This window comes from Furipterus horrens, unplaced genomic scaffold (assembly GCF_987537825.1).
Source record: "Furipterus horrens unplaced genomic scaffold, mFurHor1.1.pri manual_scaffold_15, whole genome shotgun sequence".
NCBI lineage: Eukaryota > Metazoa > Chordata > Mammalia > Chiroptera > Furipteridae > Furipterus > Furipterus horrens.
This window is the reverse complement of record NW_028327185.1, coordinates 7,141,237-7,158,592: the sequence shown is the minus strand read 5'-3', so window position 1 is coordinate 7,158,592 and position 17,356 is coordinate 7,141,237. Positions and strand designations below refer to the sequence as shown.

The following is a 17,356-nucleotide window of genomic DNA, read 5'->3' as shown; positions in this document are numbered from 1 at the left end:
CTGTGGGCAGCCCTGCACAATAAATCTGACACTCAGCTTCGCTTCATTCTCAAGTAAAAACGTTACTTTCATGAAGTCTTCCCCGAAGGCCAGGTTCATTTCTAAAGTGTCACCGTGGCCTCGAAGGAGCATGGATTCATCTTACTATTTCCTCTGAAGGCAAACTTGAACTCCCCCTGTGCTGAGGGGGCACTTCCCTCCCACCCGAGGCCGTTCCCAGCCTGCATGAACATCGGAAAGACGGCCCTACATTCCATCCATGTCCGATGACAAATATAAAGTTGCTGTTTCTGTCTTTCCCTTTCAGGAAAGAACTCCCCGCCTCACCTCCCTTAGCCGCGGAAGCGGCGGCTCAGGAGCAGCAGCTGCCCATGCACCGTCAGGCTGCAAATACATTCCAGGGCTTATTTGTGGAGGGAAATGTTCTCCACCTTTTGACCTTTCAGATAACTGGCGAGAGAAAATAGGTAAGCTTTTTCTTTTTTTTTTCTTTTTAATTAAACAGGGAACAAATGTCACACCCTCGCTTGGCCAGTCACCAAAGGCAAGGGGCTCGTGGCTACTTCTGAAAGACCACAGCCCAGATGTGTGGCTGGATGATGGGAACTGATCCTGGCATGCTTGTTGTCATGGTGACACTCTTGGTATCTTCCTAGAAACCACGGCAGCCGGGCTTTCTGGAAGGGGTGACCGAGCGGCCTGTAAGCAGCCCAGTTTTCTGTGTACCAGAACCTTGCACCTTACTGCCTATAAATCAGAACCATTGGAAAATTCCCCACATCCTTTTTCTGCCCAGGCCTGTGAAACTGCTTCCTTTAATCCAGCACATAGATGCCTGTGGTTTCCGAGCCCTGGGATGTTCTGTTCCGTGTGCCACACGCGTGTGGTTAGTTAATGGCCAGGGTGTCTACTGAGGTTCGTGACCAGGGATTATTGCAAAGCTCTACCTGACTCCTTTCTTCTCCTGGAGAAGATGAGAACATTCTTGCTATATTAGTCATGTGGGGCCTTTTCTTTTTTTAAGAATACACAGGAAATGTTCCTCTCCAGGAGCCCATAATTTGGCCAATAGCAGCGGCCCAGGTGCAGAGCCACCTTGCCACCTATGGTGAGCTCTCCAAGATAAAGTTTACAATAGCACAGCCTGAGCGGTGGAGATGTCACCACGTTGCACAAACTCAGGGCGCGCTCTGGCATTCAGTCCCTCTGCAAATATTTATTGAGCAGAGTTCATTGGGGTCAACAGGATGAACTGCATTGCGGTTATTCCTCATCCCTAGGATTGACCACGACCCACACAAAGTCACACAAGCACTATGTTGTTCTTAAACTGGCGTTTGAATATTGAATTAGGGACACAGCAGACGAGGAGTACCAGTCTCCTTGAATTAAAGGGCTGGCAATCGCAGTAACAACAAAGCTGGACGTGAGAGCCACGTGGCTGCTGTTTGGGCCTGAAATTTACCCCCTTGGCGTTGGCATATTCAGGTGCAGAAGCGAGGCTCCCAGTGCTAATAGGTGCACCAACAAGACCATGCCCTGTCTTCCTAATTAATCTTTTGTCATTTAGAACCTACCTACAGCCTCTCAGACAGGAAATCCGCATCCGAGGTTGTCTACCTAATTCAAAAGGGCCGGTTAAAAAGCAGAGGGTAGAGGAGAGAGTCGTCACAGTTTACACGAAGCCAGTCAGTTTGTCATTGGGTAGCAATTGGTTTGTCACCTGTGATGATCAGTCTTATGTGTCTACTTGGCTATTCTCTAGCAGCCAGTTACTCAATCACTCACCTAGGTGTCGCTGTGAAGGTATTTTATAGATGGGATTAACTCCTAGTATCAGCTGACTTTCTGTAACGAAGGCACTTGGCCTCAGAACTGTGAGGCGGGATCGTTCTAGCTCCTACCTATGTCCACATCTATTCTCAGCCTATGACTAAAGTGACCAAATATTCCTAGAGACATTTAAAAAAGGGTTTACTCTTTTAATTTTTAGAAAGCAGTTAACAGAAGAACTTGAAGTCAATTCTACAGGTAGACAGTGGTCATGGTTGCAGGATAACGTGAGTGTGCTGGATGCCACTGAACTCTGCACTTAAAAACGGTCCATTTTGTGTCATGTATATCTTCCCACAGTTAAAGAGCAAATAATAAAAATAAATGAAGGTTAAGCCTACTCCCAATATGACCAGCTAGACGGTCAGTCAATAAAAATATCTCATCAAGATCAAGGTGAACAAGAAGCGAGTCTTCCTTTACTCCCCACTACCTATGCTGGAATTCACGTGCCTTTCCCTGTTTTGACCCCAACCTGAGATGTAGACACACTATTGGAGAATGAGTTGAAATGTCAAAAATAACTTGATCCATTTCTACAGTCCGAGCTCCCACATTGCTTACTCTGTTTCATCTCATGTTCACGTTGAGTAAAACAAGTGTACAGCAGACTCTGGGACAGCCCATCATTTTACACTGAGTGCTGCCATCTGAGGGAATCTCAGCATTCCACCATTATTTATTAGTTCCTACATTTATTGCTTTTTTTCTTTTCCCAAAGATCAGAAATACAGGTGAAATTTAGAACAGCTTAATTAAACTTCAGATGCGTGGTTCTGATAAGGCTGGCTTGGAGCCAGGGCATTCCAAGATTCTCAAATAGCATCATCTAATTAATTTTTTTTCCCTTGAACACAGAGGTCATAAACACGTGGTCATCTGAAACACTGAGTGTCCTGCCAGCTGGCATCTTCTCGCTTCCAGTTTCCCGGCACTGTAATTTTGCTCCCCTGTCCTGAGAAACCATGAATTTCTCCATTTTGATAGATTGTATTAAGTAACATCCTATTCAGCTGAGGTATTTTTTAATGAACGAATTACATGTTAGTTAATAATAGAACATTGCGTCAACAGTCAACTGTCAAATATCACTTTTAAAAAAGTTACTTCGGTCTTACAGTGGGATCATCTGGGAACAGCATTGACCAGTGAAAACAATTCGATTGCCCAGCAGGGAGTTACTGAATCATAAACAAATGTATCTGCATTGGCTATCAGTTTTGTGGAGAATAATGCCATCAACAATAGCAACCCCTATACAACGCAAATGTAAATGTTTCCTACAAAATAATGTTTTCTGTTACTGCTGTCCAGTGAATAATGCAGTGAATAATGCCTAAGAGATAGTCACTCCTATTGGGTGGGCTCATTGGCTTGAAGATGGTAAAGCTGGCTGCTTCTCCAATGGTCAGCAAAAGTTCGCTCCCGCTTCTTCCCCTTCTGATGTTGGATCTGAGAGGTCGTCATTCCTCACTGTGTACAGATCAGTGACGACTTTGCGGACAATCAGGATCTTCCCTTTCAGGGAGCATCTGTCTTTCCAGATGTGCTGGTCTGGACACATGTGTCCTTGGCTCAGCTCTTTGTCCTTCCCTGCTGGGCTTTGCCGCAAAACTGATCCCATGTAGGCTGGGCTTCCCAGGCTCCTAAGTTAACTGGCTTCCCTCTGGACGTAGCCCTTGAGAGAGAAGCCCTTGTCGGAGATTGGATAAGCAAGGGAGGGCCGGGTCAGGGTACCTCTCCGTCCGCCTCTGGTGGCGTCTCTCCTGCCCACCTGCACCGGGCTCGGAGCACCCAGTTCAGAGGCAGCAGCCCCTGCTTGCCGTGGCTGACTCTGGGTTACCTCACTCACTGCCTTGTGGACTTCTGTGTTTTCCTATCACCAGCATAATCAGTTCCCCGCACGGGGGTCCTACTGTTCTAAACAGTCAGTGGTTTTTATTTCCTGACAGACCATGACTGAGATATCAGACTAAAAATCACCGTCTCCTGAGGCTAGGCCCATTTTTCATTCATTTCTGATGCTTATTGCTCCACATTTTTTTATGACATCTTTTTGATGCAGGATTGCCTGAAAGATGATTTTTTTCCTTCTTTTCAAGAACATGTTGGATTGGAAGGAAGAAGAGGAGTGGGGGAAGGGTAGCTATTTATAAGGCATTAGCTCACTGTCTGTAGCCTGGAGTTCCACTTTCCCTGCACAGCAGGGCACACATTCTTGGTGAGGTCACACACACCCAGGGACATGATGTCATCTTACACATTGTGTTACAAACAGGTTTAATAATGCATTGTTGCATCTTAAACCCCGAGGTGGAACATGCTCTCTCTTCCAGCAACCAAGCCCAGGATCCATCTGGTAGACAGGTTAGTCGGAGACCCCCAGAGCTCAGCCTGTTTCTCCCTGTTGAGACAGAATGGAAACGACCCTTCCAGATTTAATGCTCGGTTTTACAACCCAGCAATGATGTCACCGCTCAGAGTGGTTTTTCTTTGTCTCTTCTTTCTCTGCCTTTTTACTCCTCCTTCTCCTCCTTTCTGTGCTTCTCAAACTTTACCTGAGATCAAGTAGCTTAAAATACGGACATCCATGCACCCCAGAATAGTTGGCATTTTTCATAGGCCACTCAATATGGAGCCCTTCTTACACCATCTACCTAAGGGCTGAATGGCTGCGTAGAAGGCCAGTGCATCTTATTTCAAGGAAACCTAGTCCATTGCTAGAGACATGTGACTTATAATGTAGTAAAGGTGCCCCCCATAGGTTCCATTAATTGCTGGACACCCACTGTTCTGACCTGAAAGCCACAGAATCACCTTTGACTCTGCTTTTCTCTCTGCATTCTCTCCTGCATACCACGTGCTGTTACTCTTTGTTCCCCGCCTTGCTAACTACTGCCTCAGGGACCCCAAACATCCAGTGGCCTAGCCACACTTACCACTTCTGGAATTCTCCATGGAAGTCCTCATCTCTCCTGTCACTTGTGTTCTTCCTTAGTGCTTCCAGGGCTTAGAAAAATTCGACTTACTGTACAAAGTCTTTCACAAATGTCACTTTCTTTGAAAACATCCCAGATCATGCACGTAATTGATCCTAGATCATTTGTGTGTGTATGTGTGTGTGTGTGTGTATACACACATATACACATACATATAGATAGATGTGTATACACACACACACACACACACATACCTATCTATTTCTGTAGATATAGATAGATATACTCTCAAGGATAAGAAGAATAAGAGAGAAAAAAAACCATGTTTGGAAGCTAGAAAGCAGATGGATGACTAGTGAATGTCTTAGATACCCAAAGAATAGAAGTGTTAAGCCAACAGCAGGACAAAGGGAAGACAAACCCAGATTTATGCTACACGATCCCCAAAGGTTCACAATTTGGCCTCGTTAGGCACCTTGAGATGTAGAAGTAAAGGGGAGTGGATACATTTCAAAAATGGGTTAAAAGTATTTGTTACGAACTGGGCAGATCACCAGCTCCGAGGTCACTGGGCCAGTGTTCCTCCCCACACTGCTGTCTAGAAAGCACAAGGGCAGGACCTTAAGGGGCAGCGGGCACAGACGTGGTATAAATGTCTCATTGGACAGAGAGCTCCAATGCCTGATGATCGCACACACCCTCTGCTCTCCACGTCCCCTTGGCTCTCAGAACACCAGCTGCCAGACACAAGTTTTAAAAATCTTCCGTGGAAAATACTTCTTTGTCAAAATGAAGGATATAAGGATATTGACAGTAGAGAGTCTCCATTAAAACCACCCTGACAAATCACCAGTGAAACTCACACCCAGAACAGCAAATCAGCGTGTGAGGGTCCTCCTCTTAGGTCTGAAAATTACCAGAGCATCCAACACGGAAAACCCCACCCCGTCACACAGAGCAACTTGGCTAAGACAATGATTTGTAGAGAGAAGAAAACTTCAATATTTACAAGTTTGTATTAATATTGTCAGGGAGACAAAATATAAATGCAACCATGTAGTAAGAATCAGAGTTTATTTTTCAAAGGAAGGAAGAAGTTGTTAATGGAAGTGAAATTTATGAATGTACTACGACCAATGCAAGTCGTCCAAATTCCAAAATAGTGGAGTTCCAGAAAGAAGAGAGAGATTGAGAGGAACAGAACAGCAATAAAATTATTCAAGAAAAATTCCCCGAAATAGAAGGGCCAGATGGAAACAGTCGACTGAGTACCCAGGAAAAGAAAAATAAATAAATAAATAAATAAACCCATATGAAGGCAAATCATTGTGAAATTTCAACAAAAAAGATGATCCTAAAAGTTTCCAAAAATGGAAGAAAGATTAGGTTGTAAACAAAGGGTCAGGATGAGAAAGACTTGAGACTTTGCAGAAACCCAGCAGATCAAAAGCAATAAAGCAATGCCTTCAGAATTCTGAAGGAAAATGATTTCCTGTCGAGATATCGAGACCTGATAAACTGTCCATCAAGTATGAGAGTAAAATAAAGATATTGTCAGCTCGACAGTGTCTCAGATATTTCACTCTCAGTGGCTCTTGCGTGGGAAATAAGCTCCTGTGCTCATTCACAGAAGGTCATGGGCTCAGGGAAGACGTGGGGCCTGGGCAGCAGGGGCCCCAAGGGGAAGGAGGCAGAAGGAACCTTCAGGAAGGAGATGCCAGGACGGAGCTGCGCCCCAAGCACACCGCCCAGTTCGAGCAGCTCAGAGGCTTTGGGGGACATTCTGGAAAATGAGGCTGAACGGCAATCACATGGCCCTGAATGTCTTCAGAAAAAAAATTAGATGATGAAGCGTTGGGGGGTTGAACTGGTGATAAGTACACCCAAAATGAAGTAAGTTTAGAAATGAGAAAACATTAATTTTAGGGAAAGTAAAAAGTTGTTCGGGAATGGAAAGGGAAACATTTTACATGGCTCAGCTATGAATACAGTTTTTACGATAACAAAATACTTGCTGTAACCAAAAATGCAACATAATTCTGTTGAGAGAATGGGAGATGGAAGGGTGCCCATGGGTGTTGGGAGGAGACAGAGCTACATCCTCGCCTTCCCTATGGGAACGTCAATAGATAAAACCTGACATGGAAAAATCCAGAAGTAGCAATGCAGCCCTGCTGTTTAGAGGCGTAGACATAAATAATACAATAATCAACTAGAAGCAGTGACAGTGGTGGCCTCTGGGGAAAGAAAAATTATAGGACAAGAGCTACAAAATGCTGAGGTTAAAAAATAATTTTTTTTGTAAACCTTACAAAACTATGGGAGTGCTTAAATTGTGTGATCTATGACATTGGTCAAAAAATATCCCTGTCAGGCAAAGGTAATTGCCCGTTTGTCCTGCACACAGCTAGGGGCCCATGAATCATGCAGGGTCTTCCTGGCTGTGTTTCTCTCATCCCATAAATCCTGAGCTCTTTTAACACAAAACCTCTTCTTATTCAGGTGTGTTTCCTCGCTCATCACGAAGCCTGACACAGAGCTGACGTTCAATAAATATTTACAGGAAGATAGTTAGAGACCTAGTGGCCCTAATTCCGCCACATGGCGTTATAGAAATCAAGTCTAAGTCCTCTTTCTAAAGAAAAACTACTAAATGCAGCCAGGCTCAGCACGACAATGTTTTGGTCCACAACAGACGGCATACATGACGGTGGTCCCATAAGATTATAAGGGGGCTGAAGATTTCTATGGCCCGGTGATGTTGTAACATTATAGCGCAGCACATGGCTCTCGTCTTTGTGGTGATGCCTGTATAAACAAACCTATAAAAAGCACTGCATACCATATTTTTACTGTATATTTTCTATATTTAGATACGCAAATACCATCGTGTTACAATTGTCTACAACATTCAGGACAGTCGCATGCTGGACAGAGTGGTAGCCCAGGAGCCATGGGCTGGACCATGTAGTCTCGGTGAGCAGCGGACCAGACCTTCTAGGTTCGTGTAAGTGCACTCTGTGATGTTCACATGACAAAAATCACCTAATGACATTTCTCAGAAATTTCCCATTAAGTGATGCATGACTGGATTTGAATACAGTTGCCATACTGGCTCTCAAGTCTTCTCTTTACTAGACTAAGATTTCCTAACCCACCTATTATTTGTGGGTCATTTTTAAAGTCTACTCATTGTCTTGTTCATAGACTTCCCAGTAGCTCCAGTTAGTCTTTGTCTCTCCCAAGTACTGGGTAACATGTTATTATGTGCTCTCACCTGTGCAGAAGAAACACAACTCCCACCTCCCTAAATCTAGATACCATATATCTATTGACACAATCTAAAATCACATGACATTGTCTAAAATGTACCTTTTCCTCTTGTCACATCTTTTAGCTTATAGTCTTCTGTGCATCCTTAAGGCATTTACTGGTTTATTCCAGGAAAAGCCCTTCTATGCTATTCTCCTATGTGTAGAGTTGACTTTAAGGTGTATTTTTTCTTTTTATATATTTTAGACCATCATTCAGATCATCAAGACTATTGTTTGAGATTCTGTGAATTATCACTCTCTTTCCCAACTTTCCACGATGTCCAAATTTGATTTGCACACTTTTGTGCGTTAAGTCAATAGCGAATATGTTGACCAGGTTAAAGATGATGATTAAAGCTCTCGGCACAACATTAAAGGTTTCCCCACAGGTTAGCACCATCTGGTAGTGATCACTGTCCAAGCCTGACCTTTCAGCTAATTGTAAAGCCCTTTACCTGTTTATATCATTCAGATAATATGTCTTCACTTTATCTAGAAAGATGTCATGAAAATCCTTGTCCGGTGCCTCCTTCAAGGAGCATCAACTGTAACAAAAACAAACAACGTTTGCTGTGTGAGTCGTCGGCAGCCGTCCGTCTCAAGAGACGATGGTGTAGCTTCTTCAGAGTCTATCTGCACCGCCGAGAATGGCTGTGCAGTCCGACTCGGGAGTGACACGGTATCTGTCTCCTCCCGTGCTGAATCGACATCTTGCGATGACGCTGAAGCTACAGAGCCTGGGCAGGGTAATATGGAGGGTCTGCTGTTGCCTATGCAGCAGACCCTGCTGTGTGAGTGCTCAAGAACAAATAATGTCAACTGGCATATTAAGGCTCATTAAGTGTTTACAGCGACTCCTGCACCTTTCTCAGATCTACCAGTCTAGTAGTTCCATCTCTTTAATACCTATATTTGTCCAATGAATTAAATAAATATTGACTTTGATGGCTTCTCCTGGAAGGAAGTTTGTTAAACATTCCCAAATTGTGAATTTTTCAGATTTTAGCATTTTTGACACAAAACTTTCCTAACACACTTAATCGCATAACTTCTTTTCTCAAGGACCATGCGTGACTCAGAGCACTACAGTTGGAAAACACTGTGCTGACCCTTCAGTCCCGCCTTTCCTGAACTTCTCACTAATGTGCTGGGTGTAGCACTTCTTTAGGACTTTGTAATTATTTTATTCCACCTCAGTGCCTTCATTTCCTCCCACATTTATGTCTGTAAACTCCTAAACTCCACCCCTCCTTCCTCCTAAGTGCCATCTGATATGCCGATAATACTATGATGACTCTAAAGATGAATTTCTCTCTCATCTGAAAGTGTAGATTTTCATAGATAGATACCCTCCATGAGGTTCTATAACAGAGCCTCAGATTGTTACTGCTACAGCGTTCCCTCTGCTAGTTTCAAAGTTCCCTAAGGTCAAAAGATTGCCTCTTATTCATATTGTTATTGAGAATTTTACCTATTGTAATAACTTAGCTGACTGGGAGAAATTATGCATCTGAGGACCAAACAAACCATCCCTGCAGGTTGATAGCCATCTCACCTACTGAATGTACAATAGAAGCAGCCTTAGATGTTTGGGTATAGGGACCTGAGATTTGGCAGATAAGTTGGTTCCATTGGACAAAAACCACCCATCCAATGAACAGTGATGGGGACTATCCCATAAGAGACTGGCCTTGACAATGAAGAAGGGCCAACCAAGAGGTTGAGGCACCTGGCCTTGAATCAGCCTCCACCTCTATAGACTAGCTGAGAGCTTGGTCCTGAGATGTCTCACCAGCATGACACAGTCACTTCAAAAGATGATTATGGCTTCAAGAGTCATGAGCCCCAAGATTCAAGTGTAATCACATCCATGCGCCCTTTTGATAATAAATTGTTTGCTTGCATTTCAGTTGAGACTGGCTGGATTGGCCTCATTTTAAACTTAGCGAAGCTCTCAGACGAGTTTTCAAATGCTTTTGATCTTCCATAATCAAAGTATGTTTAGCTAAGTACTATCCTCTTAATTTTTGAAACCCACACATACTTTGTAGGAAATGTTGCTCACATTGTTTTGATCCATTCACATGTTAAATCATCAAAATATTGTTTGGGGAAGGGTGTTTTGATGTCCAAGAAGCCTTTTCGAGCCTTTTTATAAGCTGTTTTTCTTAAAAAACAGGAAGTTTCCTTTTGCCAAGAATAAACAAACTGAAAGCTCAAGAGGGAGGAGGTTGCTTGAAAACTCCACACCCACAAGGTTGAGTGAGTTCTAAACTTGGCCCTCACCTTCCCCTTCCTTTTGTTTAATGTGGTTTCTTGTCTTCCTCCCCAAACCAGACTCGGAAAGCCAGGCTAGGATGAAGGGCAAAGAGCAAACAGGAAGAGAAAATAAACAACTGGAGGTAACATTTTTTAAAAGTTTTCTTTTAATTTATTGGGGCGGCATCTGTTCATAAGATTATGTAAGCTTCGGGTGTATGATTCTACAATACATCATCTGTATATTGCATTGCCTGTTCACCACCCAAAATCAGGTCTTCTTCCGTCACCACGTACTTGTCTCCCTGGAGGCAGAAGAGGGAAAGTCGAGGTCACATTTAAGCCATGCTTTTCCCCCAGTGTCTTGCAGAGAAACCGGTGACATTAATGCACTGGGAAACCAAGGAACTGAAAGGTGTATTTTTCTCAAGGTCCCAGCGCAAATTCGGATCCACCCCCAGCACCCGGGACAGCACTCTTAAGTGCCTGCTGCCTAATGCCCTCGCCCCGCGCCCCGCGCCCTCCCCGTGACAGACAGGGAGCACAATTTTCGCCCTCCCTTCCGAAGATGAGCCTGTTCTAAAGCGTACACCAGCTGTAAATCACCAAACCTCACCCCTTCCCAAAGCCAGAAAGCACCTCATCATGTGTTTTCAGCTCTGCCAAAGAGAAGGGCCCTGCCCAGTGTGATTCTGTTCAGGTCCCAGGAAAGAGTGCGACGGGGTGTGTGGGAGAGAGTAACATGGGTGGCCGCCCCGGAGCAGGCCTGCTCGGCACCCACGGGAGAAACGTGGCCTGCTGCGCTCACGGTCTTTGCCAAGTAGTGGCGGATTCTTTTGCCTGGTGCTTTGGTTCCCAGAGGTAGGCATCTCTGCAATGTAGGGCCACTTCAAGTATTCTGAACAAAACGCAAAGCACTCCCTGGCTCGCATTTCCAAGGCAGCTGGTGCCAGAAACCTATCTGCATAGCTTCCCTTTTATATCCCAATGCTGAACTTGGTTTTCTTTTTACATTTGGCCTTGGAATCCTAGGAAAAGGGGGAAGGCAGAACCCAACAAAAAAGCTATTCAGCCCAAGTGAACCAACATTTAAAAAAAAATGAAGTAATCATCTTGGTAAGCTTTTAGATTCACGTTGCTTCATGTTTCTAAGTTATATGAACATGAAGCTGAAAAGGGCTCTCTTTTTCTCATCTCCTCACTACAAATCACATTAATACTAAGTTCTTTTTTAAAATCACGGAGACACATAGTTTATCTCTTCTCTCAAGCTGTCTTTGAGCCAGTCAGAAATTCCACCACATTTAAAATGATCAAATAGGCACCTGGAATTATCATTAGAAATTTAAGGGGCCTGAGTAGACCCATTTCATTTTTTCCACCTGTTGCCACTTATAAACAACTCAACCCACCACCGACCCCACTGCTAAAATTATTGCGTTATTTATACCCCAACTTCTTGGAGAAGCTAAAGAGGCAGGATAACAGGATGCTGTTTGTTCTTATAAACAGGCAATGTATTCTCCTTCCTCTAAATGGGAACATAGGACAGAACTGAATCCTACATGTATGTCAAGAAAACACAAGTTTTTTTTTCAAAAGCTGTTAAAAATGCCTCTGAACGAGATCAAGATTTGTTATTCCCTTCATCTTCCCTTCCTCCCTTTGAAAGAGGCATCATCTTCTGAGTTAAGATTGTTTCTGTATTGGAAAGGTCATAGCTGACCAGTTTGCTAGGCATGTGTAGAGGAAGAATTGCTGTCCAGAGAGTCAGGGCTGACAAAGCGCACTTGGGCAGAGCAGAACCAGGCCATGTATAGGACATGGGAACCACACAGAAGGGTGAGCCGTAACCAGCCGAATGGGATGTGCATAGAAGGGAATTCTATCACGGAAGTTCATCTGGATCCTAAACAAATTCATGAACAAGCAAAACAATCCACGAAACAAAAACAGAGAGCTGCTCATATGCTCCAACACTTGAAAATCACGAAGGTTCCTACCTGCTTCTACGCGCCTCTCGGGTTCCCTTTCCAGGGGCATCTGAAATACGGTTTAATGGACCAGCCCAGAGATCCTGGTCCACTCAGCCCTAAAAGTCCTTCCTTTGTCTACGCATACCTCAGTCCTACTCATTTTGTCTGTCCCAGGCTGATGGGCACCTTCTCTGGACTATTCCATTAAACTGTCACTTACCACATGACCTTTGGTCAGGCAGCCTGTCTCTTGTTTGTCAAGCTGTACCATATATGATGAGGATGTTGGGAATTTGTTTTCTATGATTATGTCAGGCAAGCCCTGAAGCATTCTGCCACCTCTCTTCCCTCGCTGTCATCACTGTTGTCACCGTTACGCCGACACCCCTTGGAGAGACAGACAGTGCCAGTGTCTCATTAGCTGTGATGAGCATACTGTAACTAGCATCACATGATGTTCTGGGCCGGTGGACAATTTTCTTATTCTCTTTACTTCCCTACATTCTTACAATGTTGATGCGCCCACATGGAGGGACAGGAAGTAAAATTTGGCTTGTGATTATTATCATTTTAAAGTAAATATGACTTCTTTCGGAACATTACTAAAAATAATTTGACACCCCATAGAACTGCATATTTTCATTTCCTTAGAAAAAGAAGATATTAAGATCTGTGAGACCCTTTTACTGCTAACATATGGGGCCACATAGCATGAAAATTTAAATTGTTGGTTATATTTGGGTACCAGAAAGTTATCCTTATGCAGAAACCAACACCATCTTCAGACTGATTATTCTTTTATTCAAGTAACTACATGACTGTGAATATACTGGTTTACTTTCTCTCTTCATTGACCAGTTAATTCAATAAACTGCCGGAAGTTTGTTAGTTGCCGGGTGCTCTGTAAAGAAAAACTGTGTGAAATCTCTGGGAGGATGAACCCTCCCCTTAGTCATAAACACAAGGCTGTGTATTGGGACAGTGAGGAAATAAAAGAGTTTAAAAGGAAGAAAATGAGAAAAAAAAAAAAAACCTTAAATTGTTAACTTTATCCAATTAGAAAGAGAAAAATAAGCAAATCATACTTTTAAATGAAAATATACCCAAGTCATTCTTTCTAAAGTTCCAAGCATAGTGGAGGGGGGATAAATGGTGACGGAAGGAGACGTGACCGGGGTGGTGGACACAGTACCGCGGACAGGAGATGTGTGGTAGAATTGTGCCCCGGAAACCTGTATATTTCGTTAAGCAGCGTCGCGCCAATAAAGTCAATAAAAAGGAAAATAAATAAATAAGTAAACAGTTCCAATACCGGAAAACCCTAGGCAAAACTTCCGTAAGTCGTAGGGTCAGTGACTAAGATGCTTAAATATGCAAGCCACCGGGAAGGAACAGGATGAACGAGAGGCCAGCTTCCGGCTCCAGTACCAACCCACGCCTGTCTTGCATGACCGTGGGTCCCACGCTGCCTCCACGCATAGCTCACCTCCAACACGAATTTCATTAAAATTAAATATGCGGAGTTCTTTAAATGTATGCCCGCTTCTCACTCTTTGCAGGCTCTTTAGAACGACGCGGGGGTCTCCTGTGTGTGCGTCCTTACTTCCGATGTACCACCTGACCTCTCAGCAGTCCTGGGCCCTGGTGTTGACGCAGCGGGGCAGGCCCTCCTTCTGGAAGCACTTCTGCGACTCTCTGCTCTTTCGTCTGTCCCACTCCGGCTGCCCTTTCTTGGTGTGCTGTCCCGTACTTACTGAATGGCCTCGATCGGAGCTATAAACATGGGGGTTCCTCGGGGCCAAGCCCTGGGTCCTCTTCTCCTGCCCATGGACACCAGGGGATGGGTTTGGTGCCTATGGAGGCACAACTTAAAAAGAAAAAGTGTTGTGTTCTGAAGGGTCAACTTTTTAACTGCTGGGAGGCAGGAGCCCATGAAAAGCTTTTCCTTCTGTCACACTGCACCCCCCAATCTCACCTAGTTTCACCTGTCAGATGTACTCTACGGGGCTTCCCAGAGGATAGCCCTGTGTGATAAATACGCACGCGGGCTTAGCGGCAGCGGACTCAGTACTAGAACCCTAGCTGGGCTCTCCTTCCTTCTGTAGGCCACTCCCTCTGCCTCTCAGCCCTGCCGCTATGGTTCACACACCCTCACAAAGTCATAGCGTATATGCTTTTGTTTCAAGTTCACTTTCTGGGAGAACACAGGATCCCTGACACTTGCGTTGACAGAAGTTAGTCAGGAACTGGAGCGATGAAGTACAACTTCCGCTGGGAAAAGAGCGCAATGTGAAACACGCGGGAATCACTGGTATACGTGGGACATATCAGAATCTGCTGGCACAAAGCACAAGGAAAACCTGTCCTTGGTGGGCGGCGTTCCTGGGTCAACTCATGAGAACACCCACCCCCAGCTCTAACCTGTGGATGGATTTCCCTTGTCTGTTGTCTTTCATGGAGATACTTTGGGAAGGATGCAATTTCTGGCACCTGGCCACTGGAGCAGAGCACTTCCTGTTGATGTGATTCCTGGATCCTTGGGATTATCTCAGGATTTGAGAAATACAGGCTCTTTTGGCCAGTCGTAGGGGGTTTTGGCAGTACAGCTCACTTAAAAATGTAGTAGGCTGCTGGTCTATTTTCTTTGGGTCTATGAACTTGTGCCTGAGTCCACGGCTAGCATCAAAGCCAACTCCCATGTTAGTTCATGGCTATATGAATCCGGACCATTCTATCTTTTAGAAACATGTCTCTGTGCTCTTTCTGTCTCATAGTTCCTTGTCTAGCAGCTATAACCATACCCCTGGCCTGCTACTCGAGGCAACTTGAACAACTGCCTTTGTGGATGGAGACCCTGATTATATATTCCTTGTATTTAGGCTCCTTCGTATCTGTGCCTTTGCAGCATGACTGTTCCCTTTGCCTGGCAAAGAATGCTTAGCAGGAGGCGCTTGGAAGAAGCTTGGTCTCACTCATTTCCTCCTCGGTTCCCTCAGCTGTCTGCCTCTGTTGTCACCAACCTTGACTTGAGGTGGAGATTTGGCATTTCTGTCCCTGCAAAGGTCCAAATTAAATTGGTGGACTCTCTGGCAACATGTCTCCTTAACTCTTCTTTCGCGCTTACCTTTCATACCTAATTCATAAGGTGATTTTTCTTCTTGACCTTAAAACTATATCTCAACTTGGAAAACTTACCATCCCTTTCAACACTAGCTCCTGGACGGTCCAGTTGCGCTACCTACAGATGGCCCAGCAGTCTCCTGACATAACCTGGCTTGCAGTGCCCTGCGATGTGGTCTGCCTGCTCTCTCTCTGCCTCCCTTAGCGCATGATGTTTCCTCCTAGCTTGTTATTCCTTGAAGTCCCAGCCATGTTTCTTCCTTGAGGCATGTCCACTTGTCGAAATCTCTGCCCAGGAACTGTCCCTCAGCTCTCTTATCATCCTACCGAGTATAGTAACAGAACACATTTCCATCCCCTTATCTTGCTTTCGTTTTCATTAATACTTTGTCCCTCCCTAACTGGCCTTTCAGCAACTTTTTCTAACAGCCTATATCTGTGAATTAGAATGTAAGTTCTCTGTGGGCAGGGCTTGCTGACCTCATGTCCCCCGAGGAGCACAGTGCCTGGAAGAGTAGGAACTCAGTAAATGCTCGTTCAGGCACGCTGCTTTCTGCCTAGGCTTGTCTGTTTCAGGCAGGGTCTTTCTGCAGCTAGAAGCAAGAGCCTATCAAGTCCCCTAATGCCACAGCTTCATCAGCTAGGAGGAGCAATCCATAACCCCACGTTTCTGAGATCCTCCAAAACTTACCAGAGCTGCGCATGTCGCTATGTGCTCTCCCTCCATGTTCCAGACGGATCATTCCAGCTACCTGATAAGAACCTTTGATTGTCTCCCTCATCTCAGGAGACCTCTGCACCCTGAGCTTTCGGGTTTTCCCAGGAGGATTTGTGCGTGTGCGCTGAACCCAAAGGCTCCCATTGAAATGATGAGCTCAGAGACGAGGGATCTCCCTTCCCCGGTCACCATCCCCACCGTGTTCAAGGCCAACCACAGCTAGCTGTTTCTTTAAACAGAGGAGACCCAATCTTCAATTTGGCGGGAGCAATCATCTAGAAAGGATTATTCTAGGACGCTTTTTGTGCCTATCCTGATCCTGCCCTGCTTTTCTTCTGAATTTCCTGAGCTTTTGTATGACTTTGGAAGATCCAAGGAAAAGAGATATCTTGGGAGGAGAGTTTATGCGTCCACTTCAAGTTGTTAAAATGAAATGATGAAGCGTGAGGACGAACAACTCCCCCCGTTATATTTCAGTCAAGTGACCATTCGTTTTACTTACATATTTTAATTAATGAAATAATTAGTATAGTTTATTCAAAATTATCAAATAAAAGACATAGTGGAAGAAGTCATAGATGATTCATTCGAAGTGAAATAACTACCTTTGATGCAAAATGATCTAGTTACTGGGGCCACCAGGAGGGACTGTCTTCCTTGAGGGGCAGAGGACAGGGAGTGAGAAGAAGGCCTGGAGCGCTTGTGAGCGGACAGTTTCCTATGTGTGTGAGTGGCCATCTTTTTCTCCTCGCAGGACAGGGACCACCACTTTCCCACCTGGGACCCCTGTAAGATGGAGACAGGGCGCTACAAATAATTATACTCAACCCGCGCACATGGGAACTCTCCAAGGCAGACTAGGAAATATTGTGTTCCTACTTCTTGGGCTTCTTCCTACTTTTCAAGACTCTGGGCCAGTGCAGGGGAGCCTTCTTCCCACGCTATTTCCCCTGGAAGACCAGTCTGCTTCCTGGTGGCCCGCCTGACGAGGAGCACTGCTCAGCTTCCTGAAAGGAATAAGTTTACCTGCTCCGGCCAGGGTAGCATTGCTATCTTAACACATTAATCAATCTATGAGGATTGGGTGAGGGCTACTTTAGCAAATGTCTTTGAGTTTTATTACTTATATATTTTACACACACACCCCCAAAAAATCATAGGATCAGGGAGCTCAGTAGACAAATGTCATGCACAAAC

At 44.7% G+C, this 17,356-nt stretch overlaps 1 long non-coding RNA gene across 1 annotated transcript in view; it reads left to right on the top strand.

The window, feature by feature from the left end:
* The first annotated feature begins 323 nt into the window (after positions 1-323).
* LOC149992327 (uncharacterized) overlaps positions 324-17,356 on the top strand; it is a 118,562-nt gene continuing 101,529 nt past the window's right edge. The window contains exons 1-2 of the long non-coding RNA XR_016508307.1: positions 324-467; positions 7,646-7,779. This is a non-coding gene — a long non-coding RNA (uncharacterized LOC149992327). The remainder of the gene's footprint in view (positions 468-7,645; positions 7,780-17,356) is intronic.